This window comes from Phascolarctos cinereus, unplaced genomic scaffold (assembly GCF_003287225.1).
Source record: "Phascolarctos cinereus isolate Bilbo 61053 unplaced genomic scaffold, phaCin_HiC Scaffold_3;HRSCAF=262, whole genome shotgun sequence".
NCBI classification, from domain to species: domain Eukaryota; kingdom Metazoa; phylum Chordata; class Mammalia; order Diprotodontia; family Phascolarctidae; genus Phascolarctos; species Phascolarctos cinereus.
In genome coordinates, this window is record NW_027555736.1 from 74,841,265 (window position 1) to 74,862,302 (window position 21,038).

Genomic DNA, 21,038 nt, shown 5'->3' on the forward strand with positions numbered 1-21,038 from the left:
ATTCTAAAATATTTATAGCAGCTCTCCTCATGGCAAAGAACTAGAAATTGAGGGGATGCCCATCAGTTGAGGAATGGTTAAACAATAGTACTGCACTATAAGAAATGATGAGCTGATTGATTAAAAAAAACCAAACAAACCATGGAAAGACTTTCATGAAATAATGAAGAATGAAATGAGCAGAACCAAGAGAACATTGTACATAGTAACAGCAATATCGTTCTAAGGGAGGGGGGGGAAAAAGTGCACGTCAGAGAACAAAAGAAAACTTAGAAGGAAGTACAAAAAAGGGTAGCTTTGAAAACACTGTGCAGTTTTTCAAAAAAAAAAAAGTAAACGGTATGAAATGGAAATTTGTGGTTTTATAATGAGTCCTCTTTTTATGTTGTGTTGTGCATATAGAAATGTTCCATTTTTTTGTCTTTTTGTATTGAAGTTCAAAACAAAAAATTTAAAAACCAAATGGGGATTTTATATTTTATTCTAGAGATATGAGGGAACCACTGGAATTTTTCAATGGGGGAGTTGAGGACGATAGTGTGCTTTAGGAAGATCACTTTGTTTCCCTCCTGCTTTTTTTTTGGTGAGGTAATCAGGCTTAAGTGACTTGCCCAGGGTCACACAGCTAGTAAGCATCAAGTGTCTGAAGTCAGATTTAAACTCAGGTCCTCCTGACTCCAAGACTGGATCTCTATCCACTGTGCCACCTAGTAGCTGAGCAGAGGATGGACTAGAGTAGGGAGAGATTTGCAGCAAGGAGAACAACCAGTAGTCTAGTCTAGGCATGAGATGATGAAGGCTTATACAATGGTAGTGGCAGTGTCAAGAGAGAGAAAGAGGCATATCTGAAAATGTTATCAAGATAGAATGGACAGTACTTGGAAAAAGGAATGATATGAGGAATGAGAGTGAGGAGTTGAGGGTGCCTAGGTTGGCATGAAAGCCTTGGTGACTGGATGATGGTGCCCTTGACAGCAATAGGGAAGTTAGGAAGAGGAGAGAGTTTTGGGAAAAGATAATGAATTCTGATACGGACATGTTGAATTTAAGATGTTTATGTTTGAGATTCCCAGTAGGCAGTTGGAGGTACAAGACTGGATTTAGGAGAGAAGATAGAGCTAGATAAATGGTTCTAAGAATAATCTGCAAAGAGATGAAAATTGAATCCATGGGGGTTGATGAAATCACCAAGTAAAACAGAATACAGAGAGAAGACAAGAGGGCTCAAGACAAAAATTTAGGGGACACCCATGGTTAGTAGTTGCCATCTAGATGAAGATCTAGCAAGGGAGACTGAAAATGAATGATCAGACAGACAGGTAAGAGGAGAGCCAGGAGAGACTAGTGTCATATCAAGGAGAAGAGGGTACTGACAGTGTCAAAGGCTGTAGAAAGGTCAAGAAGGATGCGGATTGATAAAAGGTCTTCAGATTTGACAATGAAGAGATCTCTGGTAACTTTGGAAAGAGCATTTGCAATTGAATAGTGAGGTCAGAAGCCAGACCACAGAGAGTAAAGTAGAGAATGAGAGGAAAGGAAGTGGAGGCACTTGTTGTAGACAGCTTTCTCAAGATGTTGCTGCCATGCATCATGGGTGAGATATAGGATAAAAGCTAGTGGGAATGGATGAATCAAGTGAGGGTTTTTTTTAAGAATGGGGGCGTCTATAGACTTGGATGTGTTTGCAGGCAGCAGGGAAGTAGCCGATAGAGACTGAAAAATTATTGAAAGAATAAAGATGATTAAGGGGGAAATCTATTGGAGAAGATTGCTGGAGAAGAAGAACCTCCTCCTCATGTGAAACAGGAGTGAAGGAGGACAGAATAGGGGAAGGATATGAGTGATGTGAGATAAGGAGGAGAGAAGGGAGAGCTCTTAACAAATGGTCGCAATTTTTTTTCAATGAAACAGGAGGCAAGATTTTTAGCTGAGAAGGTGGGGGTAGAGAAGAGCTATAGGAGGTTTGAAGAAGGATAAAAAAGTTTGGAAAAGCCATAGTGGTGAATGGGATAGTGAATTGATTGGGGAGTAAAAGGGTTGCCTTACTATAGTGAAGGTCAAGTTGAGATTATGTTTTGGCAAATCCAAGGTTGGAGCTTGCCAGGGCATGATTAGGGATTGAATAAGAGGCAAAGGACTGAAGGGACTCAAGAGGACAGTGTAGAGCTGAACTGGTTCACCAAGGACTAAAGATAGGAAAAGGAGGAGAATGCAGCCAGTGCAGGGGTGATTGCTTGGGAAAGAACTGAGGGGTGGAGGAATTGGAAGTCACAGTGAAAACAGAGAATGTGATTAGGGGTCATAAGGCATAAGGGAAGATGGAAAAACAGAGGATTATGATAAGAAAAAGGAATTTCAGAGTTTATGGACATGGAAGTGGAACGTTTGTGGGCAATGGGATAGGTCATGGCAAATGAGTAAATTGAGGAAACGGAAAGTGTTAGTGTTTGAGGGATTATCAATATTTATGTTGAAGTCCTTTAGCATGAGGGAAGGAACTGGGGAGGAGAGAAAGACTGTGAGCCAGGCACTGAATTCATTAAAGAGTCTCCTGACAGGCGAATAGATAATAGCTACCAGAATCTGGCTTGGGTGATCAATATGGACTGGATGAATTATAAAAGAGAAGAGATCACTGAATGATAGTGATAGAGGTAGAGCCTGCATATGGTAATGGGGAGCAAAGCTTATTCCAACTCCTCCACCTCAACCAGTGAATCAGGGTAGGGGAAGGAGAGAGAAGTGAAAGATATGTATTTGTTGAATTGAACTGAATTCTAAGATCCCTTCTAGATCTCAATCCTATGGTCCCATGAACATAAGTCTTAAGACTCCACATACAAATGAATTTGAGCTGTTTGCTTACACTATATATGAATAACTCCTCTAGGGGGTGCTGAATGCCAAAGTGATCTCCATTGGCCTTCAGGTACAGAACCAAGCTCATCATGGGACATCTGGTTTATTAGCTGCTTTTTAGAATCGAGTCTGTTACTTATTAACTGCTCATTCCTTTCTCCCCCACACCCTCCTGCTCAAATACAATTAAATTTTAAAAATAACATCTCTTTAGAAAGAACTGTGCAAAGTGCAAGCAGGTGCCTGGTCTTAGAGATATTGGGCTAGGTGATGGGAATGGGTGTGGGGTGGGGGTGGGGGACAGGTCTCAGTGAGCAAGCAGTGAGTAGATAGAGCCTTATCGTTGTTTATGTCCAGAAGCACTTTCCATCTATTTTTGTTCATAGTTTGTTTTGGTGAACCTGTGTTACTATCTGATGCTATACATAAGACAGAAAGCATTCTGACCTAGGTTTAAATCGTAAAGTAGAGGCTGTAAGGGTACAAATTTATTTCACAGAGTGTAGCTCCTGTAGGCTAGAATACTGTGATACAGAGCTAGGACAGCTCAACATCTGGTCTGGTTGGGAACTCTCTCCACCAAAGCAGATCTACCTCTCATCTTTGAGTCTTAGCAGGTTGTTTGGGGGTGTTAAGAGGTTAAGTGATTTGTCCGTTGTCTCACCCAGTATATGTTAGAGTCAGTACTAGGACCCAAGTCTTCTTGATTCCAAGGCTGATCCCTTAGCTATTCTCCCTATGCTGCCTTAGAACTCTCACTTGCCAATTCATACACCTTTGTATACACTTTTTTGGGTCCTCCTTTGACCCAGAAATGAGGTCAGTGTATTGAGTATATGGAAACAAGTAAGAGAGAAGCCTGTTTCCCCCTCTGTCCTTGATATTATGCTCCAGTAACCTGAACTTCCCCAGTCACAGCTCCAATTCCTCCAGCATTCCTGAACTCCAAATTAGCTCTGATCAAAGTTCACAAGGATTCAGAATGGGGGCAACTCCCTAGAGCAAGGACAAGTCAAAAGTCTGATTGTGTGGTCATCAATTAGATAGCAATGAGGTGAAATAAGGCAGGTGGTGTGGCCATAAAACTCTTAATCAGTCAAAGTAGCAGGGGTCAACGGATCCAGCAGAACACGGATTTATAGGAAAGAAGGCACAGTTAAAAGGGGTGGTATGGCCGTTTACCTGGATGGTTTAGAGTTACAAAATCTCAGAGCTGGATGGGACCTCAGAAAACACATCTGAAATGGAATCCTCTCTCCTACGTCTTTGACGAATGGTCATTGGGTCATTGTTAAAGGCCTAGGAAGAGGTGGAACTTGCTCCTTCCCAAGGTGCCCCATTCTACTTTCGAAGAACTCTGATTGTTAGGAAGTGTTTCCTGCCCATCAAGCCTAAATATTCTACCTTTTAGTCCTCATTCTAGGAGTCTAGGAGAACAAATCTAATCTCTCTTCCAGGTGATAAATATTAAAATACCTGAAGATTATTCATCATATCACTTCTGAAATATTCTCTTCTCCATAGTGAATACCCTAGTTCAGGGGTGGTGAACCTGCGGCCTTGAGGCCACGTTCCAGGTTCCTCGCCCCTCCCCTAGATCCTTCATTGTATGGCAAGGTATCCAAATCCTTGCACTATCCTGATTACCTCCTGTTTGTCAGGGTCATCCCTATGACTGCGGCAACCACAACTTGCACGGCACTCTAAAAGTGGTCCATGCCGGCACAGAATTTCATGTTCTCTTCTTGTTTCTCTCATCAGCCTAGGTAGCAAGTGAGTGGGTGGGAGACCATGGAGTGGCTGCTTACTTCTGTGCAGAGAGAGATGGTGGAATTTATGTTGTTTATTACACAGACTGGAGAGTTACATATTTCACAAGAAAGAAATCCATGGCAAATGGCAGAAGGAAGAGAAATCTAAGGGGGGCCAAGAAGATGATTATTATTTAAAAAACCAAACCAATGATACACAGCCTAATACCTTCTTATTTGTACATGGCACTGTGCCAGGCTGGGAAGCTAGGAACAAGATAGGGTTATGCCTGAACCAGCTTGTCCCATCTTCCAAGAACAATTTGTTAAATGTTCATTGTGAGCCTTGACGTCTCAGAAACAGGAAAATGATACAAATCAGGCCTTGATTCATTGTTTTGTTGATTGTTTACAGCCCCACCCCTGAGAAAATATTAATAATCTAGGTTAAATTTAAAGTTTAAAAGTTAAAAATTTTTTTTCCTGAGAAGCAGTGTTTAAACACCTCTGGGCAAAAATCCCGTAAAATAAGAATATAAGGAAGGATTGTGACTTGCATTGGTAGAGGAAGTGCCTAATAGCATGGACCAATTGAAGCATCCAGCACACACACTGGGCAGGTAGAGTGGAGAGCATGTTAAACAGACAACAGGTCCTGTCATTCTAGAAAAAGGATTGGTAACCCTGCCTTTCTTCCAGCCAGCATATTCAGTTATCTTTTAAGAATCTTTTGGGGGGAAAAAAGCTTTTATTCTGAATTTAAACACACACACACACACACACACACACACACACAAGAGCACTTCCATATACAGAGTGGAACACAAAATGAGAATTCTATAAAAATCTCTATTTCATACCCTTTACCTTTACAAAAATAATTAATAGATTGATTTTGTTCATTTTTTGTTACATTTTAAGTTCCAAACTATCTCCTTCCCTCCCTTCCCATTCAGCACTAGAGAAGGCCACCATTTGACATATATGTGTGTGTGTATGTATATATACACATATATGTGTATGTGTGCATGTGTATGTGTATACACACATACACATGTGTATATATGTATATATACACATATATGTATATGTATGCATATACACACACACATACACACACACACACACCCCATACTTTGCATGCTTCAATTTATCAGTTTTTTCTCTGGAGGTAGATAGTATCTTCCCTCATGGATTCTTTATAGTTGATTTGAGTATTTATAATAGTCAGAATAATTTAGTCCTTCACAGATGTTCTTCAAACAATATTGCTGTTACCATATACAGTATTCTCTGCTCTCTTCATTCTGCCCATTTCATTTTTCATTATTTCGTGCAAGTCTTTCCATGTTTTTCTCAAATCAGCCAGCTCATCATTTCTTACAGCACGGTAGTATTCCATGACAATTACATACCACAACTTGGGGAGCCATTTCCCAATTGATGGACACCCCTTCAATTTCCAGTTCTTTGCTACCACGAGGAGAGTGGCTATAAATATTTTAGAACATGTAGGTTCTTTTCCTTTTTTCCTGATCACTTTGGGAAATACACCTAATACTGGTATTGCTGGGTCAAAGGGTATGCAGCTATAAAACTGCAGTTTTATAGCTCTTTTTGGCATAATTCCAGATTGCTCTCCAAAATGGTTGGATCACTTCACAGTTCTACCAATAGTGTATCAGTGTCCCAATTTTTCTACATACCCTTCAACGTTTGTCATTTTCCCCTTCTATCATTTTATCCAATCTGATAAGTATAAGATGATATCTCAAAGTTGTTTCATGCATTTTTCTAATTAATAATGATTTAGAGCATTTTTCCATATGATTACATATAGTTTTGATTTCTTCATTGAAAAACTGCCTATTCATATCCTTTGACCATTTATCAATTGGGGAATGATTTGTATTTTTATAAATTTGACAAAGTTCTCTATATGTTTGAGATATGAGACCTTTATCTGAGAAACTGTCTGTAAAATTCCCTCCCTCCCTCAATTTTCTGCTTGCCTTCTAATCTTGGCTACATAGGTTTTATTTATACAAAACCTTTTCAATTTAATGCAATCAAAATTATACATTTTGCTTCTCACAATGCTCTCTATCTCTTGTTTATTCATAAATTCTTCTCCTATCCATAAGTATGGTAGGTAATATGTTCCATGTTATAATTTTCTTATGGTATGTGCCTTTATATCTAGGTCATGTATCCATTTTGACCTACCTTGGTAAATGGTGTAAGATTCTGGTCTATGCCCAATTTCTGCCAAACCGCTTTTCAGTTTCCCCAACAATTTTTACCAAATAGTGAATTCTTATTTCAAAAGCTTAAATCTTTAAGTTTGTCAAACCCAAGATTATTGTAATCATTTACTACTGTGTATTGTCATGTCTACTCCGTTCCATTGGTCTACCATTCTATTTCTTAGCCACTATTGGATAGTTGTGATAATTACTGCTTATAATATAGTTTAAGATCTGGTATTACTAAACCTCCTTTCTTTATATCTTTTTCATTAATTCATTTGATATTCTTGACCTTTTGTTCTTCTGATTCTTTGTTTTTTAAGAAAAAAGATATAATAAATTCTATATGTTAATTGCAAAATTGTCCTGCTTCTCTGTTTTCTTTGGTACATTAAAAAAGCCTATCAATGAATGACTTTTTAAAAAAATTATACTGTTAGCCACTTGTTCCAATGAAATTAGGCCCCACCCCCACCCCTGCCCAACTGCAGGTGGAAGGGACCTCTTGTCAACCATTGTAACAAATAAGCATAGTTAAGCCAAATGAACATACCCAGTGACCTTGTCCAAAAATGTATCTTTTTCTGGATCCTGTGTCCTTTACCTCTCTGTCAGAAGGTGCCTAACATACTTCATCATGGGTTCTCTGGGGACATAGTTGGTCATTGCATTGATCAAAGTTCTTTAGTCTTTCGAAGTAGTTTATATTCATAATATTGCTGTCCTTTTATAAATTGCTGTCTTGGTACTGCTCACTTCACTCTATCACTTCATACAAACCTTCCTGGATTTCTCCAAAATATTCCTTTCATCATTTCTTATGACACGATAATAAACTACTGCACTTCTGTACCACCAGTTGTTCAGCCATTCCCTAGTTGTCTAAGAGGAAATTTTACTCACTTCTTCAGATTCTAGTTCTTTTCTTTGCTTTTCCTTTTTGCCTATTAATCTCTGCATAGGATCAGGAGGTTTGTTTTGCTTCATATTCCCATCCCAGTATTAACTTCCCTCCTAACCCACTCCCTGTTCCTATCTCTGCTTTTCTCCCTATTGATTTTGACTTGTTTCTTTTAAAAAAAATTATATTGATCTTTTGTTTTCATATTGCCTAGATCTCTCTCTGCATCCTTCCCCTTCCTCCTAGACAGTAATACTTTATAACAAATAGTAATTTTAAGACAAAAAGAAAAAGAGGAAGAAGAGAAAAAAATCAGCAAAACTGATCAACATATCAAAATAAAATCTGGACATACATGCAATGTTTTGCACCTGGAGATCTCCCACCTCCACAAAGGAGGGAAAGGATGTCTCCTGGTAGTTCTTTGGGGCCATGATTGTTCTTCTTATAATTCTGCAACATTCACTTTTAATTGTTTTGTGGCTGTTGTTCTTTCCATTTCCATTGTTATTATCATTGTGTATATTTTTTCTTGGCTTTTCTTATTTCACTCTTCATCAGTTCATGTAGGTGTTTCCAGGCTAATAACAAATGATTTTGGGGTGAATTGCCATAGACTGTTGGACAGAATTTTTATTTAAACATTTTGAATGTATATTCATTGGTGATATTGATCTATAGTTCTTCTTTGCTTTATCTTTCTACAGAGTTTAATATATTTCTTTACCAAACTCTGGGTGTGTATGTTCAACCCTCCTTTGTCCGTTTTAGCTAAGTCGGGTTTCCCTGGGTGTCTCTCTCATCTCTTCCTCCATGTTTGTATGCCTCCTTTTAAAAATACATCTCAATTTTGAGAATTAGCAAGTTCCACCCTTTTCTTCCTCTTTTCTACTAGTATTCCTTTTATTCTCCCTTCTCTTTCCCTTCTTCAGGCCCTCAGGACAGAACCCTCCCCCACTCCAGAACTTCGGGGTTTTTTTTTTTGCTTTTTCTTACTTATCACCCTCAATAAAATTTAAAAATTAAATGAAACAATGCCTTTAGGAAACTTGAAGGATATAAAAAAATCGACATACATTTCAGCATTTCTGTAAAATACCAATAAAATCCAGCAGTAAGAGATAGAAAGATAAATTCCATTTAAAACAACTACAGAATGTATAAAATGCTTGGGAGTCAGTCTACCAAAGAGACACATAAGAACTGTATAAGTGTATCTACAAACCCCTGTTACAGAAATATAGACCTAAGTAATTGGAAAAAAAAATATGAATCACTTATGGGTAGGACAAGTTAGTATAATAAAAATGAAAATACTGCTTTAATTAATTTACTTATGCCATATTAATCAAAATATCAAAGATTACTTTATAGGACTAAAAATAATGAAATTCTTATAGAGGCAAAGAAGGTCAAGAATATCAAAGGAAATAATGAGAGAGTCAGAATGAAATGGGTCTCACTATGTCAAATCTCAAACTATACTACAAACAGCTATTCTCAAAACAATTTAGTAATGGTTAAAAAATAAAGGTATCAATCAGAATAGATTAGGCACCCAACATACAGAAGCAAATGTATCTAGTAGCCTGGTATTCAATAAAGACAAAGACCTCAGCTACTGGGATAAGGACTTTCTATGTGATTAAAAAAAACAACCCCAAACTGTTGGGAAAATCAGGCAGTAGTACGGAAGAAATTAGACTGAGACCAATACTCATGCTTTCTACCAAGATAAGCTGGGATATGTGGCCTAGATAGAAAAAGTCGTATCATAAACAAATTAGATAAACATGGAAAAAATTGTCTATCAGATGTTTGACCAGAAGAAAAGTTCATGACCAAATAAGAGAGAGAGAGAATCAAAGATAATAAGATGGTTAATTCTGATTTGATAAAATTAAGAATTTTTTTGCACAAAGAAATTCAATAAAGCTAAGGTCAAAGGGAAATAATTAACTGGGAAAAATTTTTTTTTCAACAAGTTTCTCTGATAAAGATCTCATTTCCAAGATATATAAGGAACTGATTTAAATAAGAGCCACTCTCTAATTGATATATGGTCTAAGGATATAAATAAGCAGTTCTCAAAGGAAGAAACCCAGGCTATCTACAGCTATATGAAAAAAAATGCTTCACAGCACTACTAACTAGATAAATGAAAATTAAAGCAATTCTGAGATTCTACTTCACACCCATCAGATTGGCAAACATGACAAAAAGGAAAATGATAAATGTTGGAAGGGTTTTTAGAAAACAGGCACATAGATGCGCTGTTGGTGGACTTGTGAATAAATACAATCTTTCTGGTAAGCAATTTGGGATTGTACACAAGAAGTCACTAAATTTTGCATGCCCTTTGACTCAGCTATACCACTGGTAGGCTTATACCCAAAAGAGATAAAAGAAATAGAAGTTCATTTACAGTAGCTCCTTTTTTTTTTCTTTTTGGCTTTTTGGTGAGGCAATCTGGGTTAAGCGACTTGCTCAGGGTCACACAGCTAGTAAGTGTCAAGTGTATGAAGCCAGATTTGAACTCAGGTTCTCCTGACTCCAAAGCAGAGGTCTATCCACCGCACCACCAGCTGCCCTTTACAGCAGCTCTTTTTGTGGTGGCAAAAAATTGGAAAGTGAAAGATGCCCATTGGCCATTTTGACTGGAAGTCTCCAGAATTGTTCATCCTTTTTACTTCAGCCCAGCCCAGAACCACTGAACTTTAGTAGGGTCTTTTTCAGATAGATCAGTCATTCCTGCTGAGAGGAGATCTACAGTATTAATGTCAAATCTCACATTGTTTTTCTTCTCACCTCACTCCTTTTAATTTATTCCATTTCCTTTGATAAATACAAATTTAAAACATGCAAGGCAGCATATCTTCACAGAAGCTAGATGTGTAGAGGAGCTAGGAGCACACAGTGAGGAAATCCTAGGGCTAGGAGAGTTCTTAGAAGCTTATAGTCCAACTCCTCACCCATCGCAAGTCGCCTTTCTACCACCTTCTGACAAAAGGTCACATCCAGCTTCCACTACCTGTAATGACAGGGAGGGCACTGTCACCAGGAAACCCTTCTACTATCAGACAACTGAGTAAGTTCCAACACTGAGCCAAGATCTTCCTCCTTGGTTTAAGTTCTTCCCTTCTGGACAGAAGTAGGAGACATGTAGTTTCTCCTTCACAAGACAGCCCTTCCCATATTTAAAGAGTGATCTGGTTACCTATTTCCCACCCCTTATTTTGTCATTTGGTGCTGTTCAGCTGTGCCTGACTCTTAGTGACCCCATTTAGGGTTTTCTTGGCAAATAGACTGAAGTAGTTTTGTCATTTCCTTCTCCAGTTTCCTGCGTCTTAAGGACTTGTAAAATCTAAGATAAGAGCCAGTTCTGAATATCCTGAGGTGGTTAGTCAAATATTTGATCTAATTCCTCTGAGCTAAGAAGCTCTGTGGAGCAATGGATGGAGCACTAAGTTTAGAATCAAGAAGACTCATCTACCTGAATTCAAATCTGGCCTCTAACACTTACTAGCTATGTGACCCTGGGCAGGTCATTTAACCCTGTTTACCTCAGTTTCCTCATCTGCAAAATGAGCAGGTGAAGGAAATGGCAAACCATTCCAGTATCTTTGCAAGAAATCTCCAAATTGAGTCACAAAGAGTTGGACGTAGCTGAAAAAGGACTCAACAAAGAAAGGAAGGCAGAGAAGAGCACATGGCTTCTACAAGGATATAATGCCAACCAAGTGATATTCAAGGGGAAAGATTAATGCATGATTTCTTGCTCATCATATGGAATAAGTAGAAAATGCCATAGGATTGCTAAATTGTCCAGTGCTTACTATCTTTAAGAAAAAAGAAAAGAAAACAGAATGTTGTGGTAGATGCTTCCACACTTCAGCAGAACTTTGATTTCCTCAATATGAATGCTCCATATTGTATCCTGTGATGACTTAAGTCATAATCCATCTATGCCTTCACATCCTTCACAATTCTTGTCCCAGCCCTTTCATAAATCCTTTGGATTTACCCAATACCTAAAAGAATAGAGGCCTTCTAGGTCTTTGAGTATATATTTTTTTTCCTTATGACAGACCATTTCCTTTATTTGTACAAAATAGTGAAAAATCATACCCTGGCTGGGGAAAAAAATCGTGGTTAAGGGTTCTGTCCGGAAGCATCTATTTTGAAGGCTTGGGATAGCAGCTCTAGCCCCATCTTTGGGTTTGGACCCATCAAGCTCAGGGTCAGTAGGCTTAGCAGCCTTGGAATCACTGTGCTTTGTGGCCTTAGGATCAGACTTGGCTGCATTGGGGTTGGACTTGGTGGCCTTGGAATCAGACTTGGTGATCTTGGCATGAGACTTGGTGATCTTGGCATCAGATTTGGTGGCCTTGGGGCCAGATTTGGTAGCCTTGGGATCAGACTTACTGACATTGGGGGCAGACTTGGTGAATTTGGGGTCAGCGGGCTTGGCAGCCTTGGGGTCAGTGGTTCTGGAAACCTTAGAGTCAGTCTTTGTGATCCTAGGGCCTGAACGTTTGGTGCCGATCCTAGGGTCTGGATGCTTGGTGGCCATCTCGTAGCCAGCATGGCAGGTACTGGGCTTGAGGATCTTAGGCCTGAGGAGCTTGGCCTTGGAGGCCTTGGTGCTCATGGCCTTAATGGCCTCTGCTTGGGCCTTGACAGCTTTGGCATTTGTTGGCCTGCATCTTCTTCAGCCCCTTCTTGTTGTGTTTCTTGGCAAAGTGCATATTTCTCAGAAACTTGGGGTCAACCCCTTTCAGAGACTTGTATCTCTGTGACTAAGGCTTCTTAATGCCATTTCTGTGCCATTTTTTCGATTGGTTGTGGGTGGTATGGTTCTTAGACTTAGCCATCTTTACACTGCAGTCTGCGCTAACAGGAACTCCACTGACTAGAGCAGTGTGAGAAATAAGGGTGGTCTCTGAGCATTTAATGACTATCAGTGTATTCTTAAGGTGGTCATTTGTTATTCTATGCTCTCCCTAATTGACCAGGCTACTTCCTTTTCTTTTGTTTTTTTAATTAATTCATTTTGAATTATCAACACTTTCATAAGCTTTTGAGTTTTAAATTTTTCTCTCCTTCCCCACCTTCCTCCCCAAAATACGCAATTTGATATAGGCTATAAATATACATTCCTATTAAACATATTTTTCACATTAGTCATGTTGTAAGGAAGAATTAGAGCCAGTAGGAAGAACCACAATAAAGAGGAAACAAAAAAAAATCTGAATTGTGAATAATTCAAAAGTCAATGGAGAAAGGCATGGTGAGTGTAAGTAGGTTTCATGATATGGACAATAATGACATATGAAGGAAGAGGTATAAAAGATAGGATGTAGGAAAGGTATGTTCAGAAAAGGAAGTAGCCTGCTCCAAAGGCCTCATGATGGAAAATGCTATCCACATCCAAAGAAAAGAACTATGGAGTTTGAATGCAGATCAAAGCATACTATTTGCTATTTTCTTTCTTCTGTTGTGTTTTTTTTTTCAGAAGATCATCCATCACTGGAAGAATATTGGTGTTGGGATTTTTTCTTTTGTATTGGAGAGTAGCTTGGGATAATTAAAATTACTATCCAGTTTCTCTATTCTCTTATAAACCCAGTTCATTATCTTTTTTTTTTAGGCAGTTGGGGTTAAGTGACTTGCCCAGGGTCACACAGCTAGTAAGTGTCAAGTGTTTGGTCTGAGGCTGGATTTGAACTCAGGTACTCCTGACTTCAGGGCCGGTGCTCTATCCACTTCGCCACCTAGCTGCCCCTCAGTTCATTATCAATCTATCATGCCTGTCCAAGATAGTAGTATTAATGAATTAACACAATGGATTGCCCATACAGTTGCATGTCAAAGTCTGCCCAACAGCCATTCTTTATTCATTTGGTGTTTCTTGTGAGGCCAATTTATTTATGTGGTCATGAGTTTCACTAAGTAAGTCCTGTAGTATTTCAAGACTTGATGCAATCAGCGCAGTGATCATATGCAAACAGAAACTTCATCATCTGTATGGAGTACCACTTCTTTTTGGATTCTGTGCTGGACAGCCTCCACAGCACACAAAGAGTGTAGCCTTTGGCAAGCCTACTCCTCTTTTTCAAGCCTCGTTTTATGTTGATAATTAGAGGATAATTGAATAAAGTTATATGCATTTGCATCTATCAAGGAGTCTTGTAGGTTCTTAGTTGGAGTAAAGACTTGGTAAGACAATGCTTTTTTATAATCAACAAACAACAATCACTGTAGGATCTTGTGTTCTCTACATGTAGGTCAACTAGGTGATTGAGAAGATGTGGGCTTCTATAGAAAACTATTTATGAAAACCTGCCTATTACCTATGCATATCTTCATCAAGGATGTCTTCAATGTGTGTAGATCATTCTCATAAAGATTTTAAGCAATCTTTCATGAAAACAAGATGGCAGGATATACAGACTTGGAGTCAGGAGGCCGGGCACAAAAGCTGCTTCAGATACCTATTAGTTGTGTGACCAGGGGAAGGTGCCTAATTTCAAAGCCTTAGTTTCCACATCTGTAAAATGGGCAGATAAGATACCTCACAGGGTTATTCTGAGAAGAGTGCTGGGCAAACCACAAGGCACCATGCAAATATGAGTTGCTATTAGTAGGATTATAAAATTGAGGCAATGCACAGATAAGTTAGTAGATATTTATCTTCTTTTGATTGCCTTTCTTTGATTAAATAGAGAAGCCAGTGAAGTCTGTTCCTGTCAGGAATGCCCAATGTCAAGCACTCTGTGGCAGGCAGGTATGCATAATCAAGGCAGAACTTTAGAATGAAGAAACTGAGGCCAATAGCACTACTACCTTCATTTAGTCCTTTTGTTATTGTACTCAGATTTATTTGCATAGCCAACAAGGGCATTATGGAGGGGGTGGCTTAATGTAATAATTCTGCTTAGAACTAATGGTCTATACCAGGGGTGGGGAACCTGCAGCCTTAAGACCACATATGGCCTTCTAGGTCCTTAAGTGTGGCCTTTTGACTGAATTCAAATTTTATAGAACAAACCTTTTTATTTTTATTAATATATTTTTGTTTGTCCTTTATATTTTTATTTTAAAAAATGAATATTTGGCATTTAAAATACCAAATATTTAAAATACCAGAGAGTAAAATAAGTTTCAATGAAATAATCCTCCCAGATTGACGGGCACACTTAGAACATTAGTAAGCCATAAGGGCTAAATTGATAGCTGCTACACTCATTATTTAGTTCTAACTTTCCCCCTCTGACTGGCACCACTACCGCATGAGGCTGGTTGGTGAGAGTTTATGGGGGTCAAGTATGCCAGTCTGTTATTAGCTTTTGACAACTGTGCATTATGTTTCTGTTTGAAGTGGAATTTGTGAATAGTTGCACAGTTTGACAGTATTTTTTAATTCTGTCTGCTTAACAGCCTATTGTGTCAAAAAAAGACCAAGAGAATGCTGAAGAAAACATACCTTTTTTTTAAATGAGGATTGGGAATTGCAATATTATCTTGTTTCTGCTAAAGATGAGATGATTTGCTTGCTTTGTGATACTGCAAAAATTCAATGCTTATCAGCATTATAACACTCACAAAGACCACAAATATTTTAAATTAAAGGGAGAAGCATGAAAGGTTGTACTGCAGAAATTAAAAGATGAAAAGCAAAAGCAAAGACCATTCTTTCAAGCAGCAATAGGACCTGAAAATAATGCCACTGAAGCAACTTATAAAGCAGCTTATATACTTGGGGGGGAAAAAGAAGCCATTCAGTGATATAGAAATTGTGAAAGAATGCATTGTCAAAGTTGTAGGGTGCTTAGACCCTGATAACATTTCAAAGTACAAACACCTGCCTCTTTCAAGGAGAACCATAACCAATTGGGAGCATGAATTAGCCTTCAACTTACAGAATAACTTCATGCAATACTTGAAAAGGAAAATAAATATTATTCAATTGCTTTGGGTGAATCAACTGATACTACTGACTTGGCCCAGGTTTTATACTTCATTCAGGTAATAACAGAAGATTTTCTTTGCTATGAAAAGTTACTTGCTTGGGCACTCTTGTGAACAGAACATAAGGAATAGATATCTTCAACCACTTTCAAGATAAATGTCATGAAGTTGGACTGAATTTGGTAAATTTAGTGAGTGTATGTACAGATGGTGCACCTTTCATGACAGGAAAACATGAAGGGCTTATTGCACAGATTGAAAAAAAGGATTAACAAATTCAGATGCTCTCATTTCTTTTCATTGTATCTGGCATCAGCAAAATTTCTGTGTTAAAGCTACTATTTTAAGTGACACTTGGCAACATGTTACAAGTGGTGTTAACTACATTCACTCCAATGCAACATGGCATCATCAGTTTCATAACACGCTAAAGTTGAATGCTGAGGTATTCAGTGTGGATTTGCCATATCATTCTAAAGTGCACTGGCTATTGCAGGGACAGATATTAGCCAAAATTTTATCTCTGTGAGAACAGAGAGCTAAATTTTGTGAAGAACAGAATCAGCAAAGTCAATTATTAAAAGAATGTAATAAAATCTGTTGTATCTACCACATAAGCTCAAATGAGATACTGTATATAAAACATTTTACAAAACTTAAGTGCTAGACAAATGTCTCTATATAATTATTATAACTTTTTGTGTCTAATTCCAAATTGCTTTCCAGAAAGGTTCAGGGAGGACTAGCACCTTTGGTGTGTTGGCTTGCTGAGTCCTTTTCAGGGCTGCTCATTCACCTTTGGTGTCTACCTGTCATCCAGTTCTCACTTGTGACTCCAAGAAAGAATGGTCTTTGCTTTTGCTTTTCATCTTTTGATTTCTGCAGTACAACCTTTCATGCCTCTCCCTTTAATTTAAAACAGTTTTAGCAGATGGACTAAACCAGGTTGAGGGTAACTGATAGGCCTCAAACATGTTGTTGAGTTAGAGGGATGTTTACACCAAGCATGTGAAGACTTTCCATGGCAAAATGAGCAGATGAGAACAATTTGTTCCAACAGCCTTGAAGGCAGATGAAGCAAGATCTGCAGAGCACTTAGGGCTTGGTTAGACATTGAAGACACCAAAGTCATCAACCACATCCTGGGCCATAGCCAGTCATCTTGGCATTTGTTTTGCCACTGGACTTTGATGACCAGAAGAGAGATTGAGGCTGAGGACTCTGTTCAATTTTGCCTCACTTAAATCCACTTCAGGAGCAAGTCAAGACATCATCCCACGATGTCACTGGTCCTCTTTGAAAACAAAAGACAAACAACACGACAGCATCCATTCACAAGTCCACAGACAATGAATTAATGTGTCTGTTTTCTCATAGACTGTCCAATATTTACCATTTTCTTTTGCTGTCATCTTTGCCAATGTGACAGATGTGAAGAGGAATTACAGACCTACTTTAATATATCTCTCTAATTAGCAGTTGTTGGAAGCATTTTTTCTTATGTCCATAGTCTGGGTTTCTTTCCTTGAGAATTACTTGTTCACGTCTTTAGACCATTTATCAGTTAGGGAATAGCTCTTATTGTAAAGTTGAATCAGTTCCTATAACTACTATTATCTGTAGACTTACACTAGCTCTCAGATTTGCAACATGGCTTTAGCACTCGTATTAAAATAGGAACAACATAGAGAAGATTAGCATGAATCCTGTGCAAGGGTGATTCAATAACTTCACAAATATTTATAAATGTATTGTTAATAAGAACTTGATAATGAAATAAGGTAAATTGAATCTGGATAAGCTATACATATTTGGCTCCATGTGAAACAACTTACAGAGGCACCAAATTAGGGTAGAAATCAAACTGGGCTTAGGAGTCTAGCCAGACTGGGAAGAACAGAATTAAAAGGGTTAATAAGTAGTATCAACCTAAAGTAAGCAAGATAGGAAACAAACTAGCTGTCCTCAGTGAGTTCAAATCAAGAAGCCTACAAAACTATGTCCCAGGGTCTTGAAAGAACTAAAAGATGTGATTGATGAGCTAAGTCTTTAATCTATGAAAAGTCATGGAGCATGGGAAAGGTGCTGCAGGACTATACAAAGGCAAATGCCCCCAATTTTTTGAAAAATAGGGAAGAGGTGGTATTTTCAGACTATAGGCTAGTGAGAGTGCTTCCTAGACAAAATTCTAGAATATATGATAAAAAGGATGATTTGAGATCATTAACAATGGAGAACAACAGCTTCATTAACGCAATCACCAGGTGGCTCTGGTGAGCAAGGCAAGCTGAATGGTCAATCACCCCTGAACTTGGGGCTCAGTCTATTCATGCCTGAGGAATTCACTTCTCTTTTCCTTCAGGAGGAAGTTGGGGGATGGTGTGAAAATTCACACCCCTCTCACCCCATTTTGTGTAGGCTAAGATCCCCCGCACCTAGTAGACAATACTGATTGACTGACCAGCCTCTTACTCCTTTTTTGGAACATGGTTTTCCTTTCTTTTGGGGGGCATGGCTTTTCTCTCTTTCTGGGGCATGGCTTTCCTCTCTTTTGGGGCCATGGCTTTCCTCTGTTTTGGAGACATGGTTTTCCTCTCTTTTTGGGCCGTGGCTTTCTTCTCTTTTTGGGGCCATAGCTTTCTTGTATTTTGGGGGCCATGGCTTTCCTCTCTTTTGGGGGGCATGGCTTTTCTCTAGTGTATGCTGTCTTTCCAGAGAAAGAAGAAAATCTCAGCTCACCTCAGCTCACCCACTTGCCTCTGGGGCTTGTGTTTACCATGGATGTCTTTCTGGGAGTTATGCTTGCTCTCTCTGTGTCTCTCTGTCTCTCTTTGTCTCTGACTCTCTGTCTCTGTCCCCATCTCTTTCTGTTTCTTTCTCTCTGCAATCTTTAAAACAAATAAATCTTTATTAAGTGTGACCATTTGCACTGGCAGAATTCAAATTGGTTTTATAAAACCTCAATAATTTGATTTTCTTCCTTCCAGGTTGTCTTCCTTTCCAATCTCCCAACTTGGAGCAAATAGAAAATGGCATGTATTCAATAACTATATGGCTTTATTCAATAGCAAGTAGCTATGGCACATATTCAATAATGATCTGATTTAATACAATTTCAAATGTATGACAAGAAACCTGAAATGATGTTTAAAGAGATAATAGTTCTTTGCTGGAGCGAGTAAAAGCAGGAAGTAAATGAAGGCAAATAAGGAGAAAAAGTCTTCCCTGCCAGTTGAGTGACAGGAGGAAGTGTCACCTCAAGCTAGTGTCACCAATAGCCATCTTTTGTTTCATGTCCAGTGGATGCTAGCACTCTGATGGTCCCTTTTCTGCATAGCAGCGAGTCCAGGTCATATTGTCCCAGTGTAATAGTGACTGCGGGAGTCTACGTGGCTGGCCATGGCTGGACTTTACTCTGGAAAAGATTCAGCATAAAAGCTTCCTGACTCTGGGGAACCCTAGCACGTTTTTCCAAAACCAGGGGCCACTCCAGGTTGAAACCCTCGTGTCCTTTCCAGCTCTCATGCTCTTGATCCTCACTGGGCTTTGCCATTGTTGCGACATTCAGAACAAGTGACGCCTGATTAACTTCATTTCCTTTTTGTTACAGGCTTACTTTCAGTCATTTTTCAGTCGTATCTGACTCTTCTTGACCCCATCTGGGGTTCTCTTAGCAAAGATACAGGAGTGGTTTGCCATTTCCTTCTCTAGCTCATTTTTACAGATGAAGAAACTGGGGCAAACAGGGCTAAGTGACTTGTGCAGGGTCACATGACTAGTAAGTGTCCGAGGCCATATTTGAATTCAGGAAAATGATTCTTCCTGAGTCCAGGCCAGGCGCTGCATCCACTGCTCCCCTTACCGCCCAGAGAAGTGTAAACCAGAGGTGTAAACAAAGAGGTGTCTTATTGACAGAAAAGGGAGCTTCAGACCAAGCTTCTTGGAAGATGGTAGCATTTGATTAAGGCTTTAAAGGAAGTATAAGAATTCACAACCAGGAGAACGAATAGGCCTGAAGGACTAACCTCTAGACATCATTCTTAGGGCCTGCCACATTTTTGTGTTCTATGAATAAATATTAAAATGACAATAATGTGACTTTGTCTTTTGAAGATGTGCAATGAACTACAAGTATATATTAGTATTTTCCAGGTGACAGTTCAGGTTTTCCATCTTCCTGAAAATAGGTCTCTTAAAACTGCTTAACCTTGCGTTTGTTTTTCTGGGGAATTGCTACAATCAATGCAATCGACATTTATTAAATATCTACCACATGCAAAGCATTTGTGAAAATACGAAAGTTCAGATCAGACTCATCCCTTGTTCTCATAGGGCTTGTACTTTGATGTTACTTGATTTCAGTGAGTTCTTGACCTCATCCACTTCGGGTCTCTTTTTGTGGGGGTCGCAAGGAACCCACACCAACTTTCTTAGCCCTTGTGAATTCACGCCTCCCATGCCTCCTTACCAGGGCATACCTCCACCATGTGGAAAGCATGGCTCTAGTTCTTCTAACGTACCCTACCATCATGGCACTCAGGCTGTCTATCGCTTTCTTGTTGTTGTTGTTACAACTCCACAGCAAGCATTTGTGAAGCACTTCATGTAGCATGCAACTCGGTATCTGAGAGAAGTCTTTGGAAATTTCTAGACAAAAGCTGAGTGACCATTTGTCAGAGATGCTCTAAGAGGGATCTCCTGTTTAGGGACAGGCTGTAAAACATGGCTTCCAGAGTCCATGTGTGCTAAATGACATAGAACTAATCTTCTAGTAATTATGATTTGGGAAACAGAAGGCAAGGATCTACAAACATAAGATAGTAGCACCCTGGCTTGGGTCCAAGTTGTCCACAAGTTCATACCCCTCTCTTTCCTCAGTCCTCATGTAACACTTTGCTTATACATCTCTTATGCACTTATTTATTGGCTTATAGTTATTCTCAAAAATTTTATATTCTACTGTTGGTTTATAAGCTCCACGAGGTCAGGGGTCATTTCTTTAATTTTTAAAAATAGATTTTTACTGATATCATTTGTTTTTGTCACCTAGATTTCCTCCTCTATCTGCCCCCCCCACCAGAGTACTACCCCCTATAACAAAGAATTTTTTTTAAAAAAGAGGAAGAGACTATATCAGATTGCACGCAGTCTTGGGGAGGGAGGGAGGGAGAGAGGGGGAGAAAAACTTAAAACTCAAAAGCTTATGGAAATGATTATTGAAAACTAAAAATAAATTAATTTTAAAAAAGAGGAAGAGAAAAGAAAAAATCAGCAAAACAAATCAATACATCAAAATCAGGAGCCATT

General features: G+C 38.8%; 1 non-coding gene and 1 pseudogene across 1 annotated transcript; one reads left to right on the plus strand and one right to left on the minus strand.

Annotated features, from left to right (window-relative positions):
* Positions 1–1,648: 1,648 nt before the first annotated feature.
* LOC110215395 (uncharacterized) lies at positions 1,649–12,634 on the minus strand (annotated as a pseudogene).
* Positions 12,635–17,375: 4,741 nt separating this feature from the next.
* Positions 17,376–17,483, plus strand: LOC144456480 (U6 spliceosomal RNA). The gene has a single exon (XR_013485566.1). It is a non-coding gene; the product is annotated as a U6 spliceosomal RNA (small nuclear RNA).
* The last annotated feature ends 3,555 nt before the right edge of the window (positions 17,484–21,038 follow it).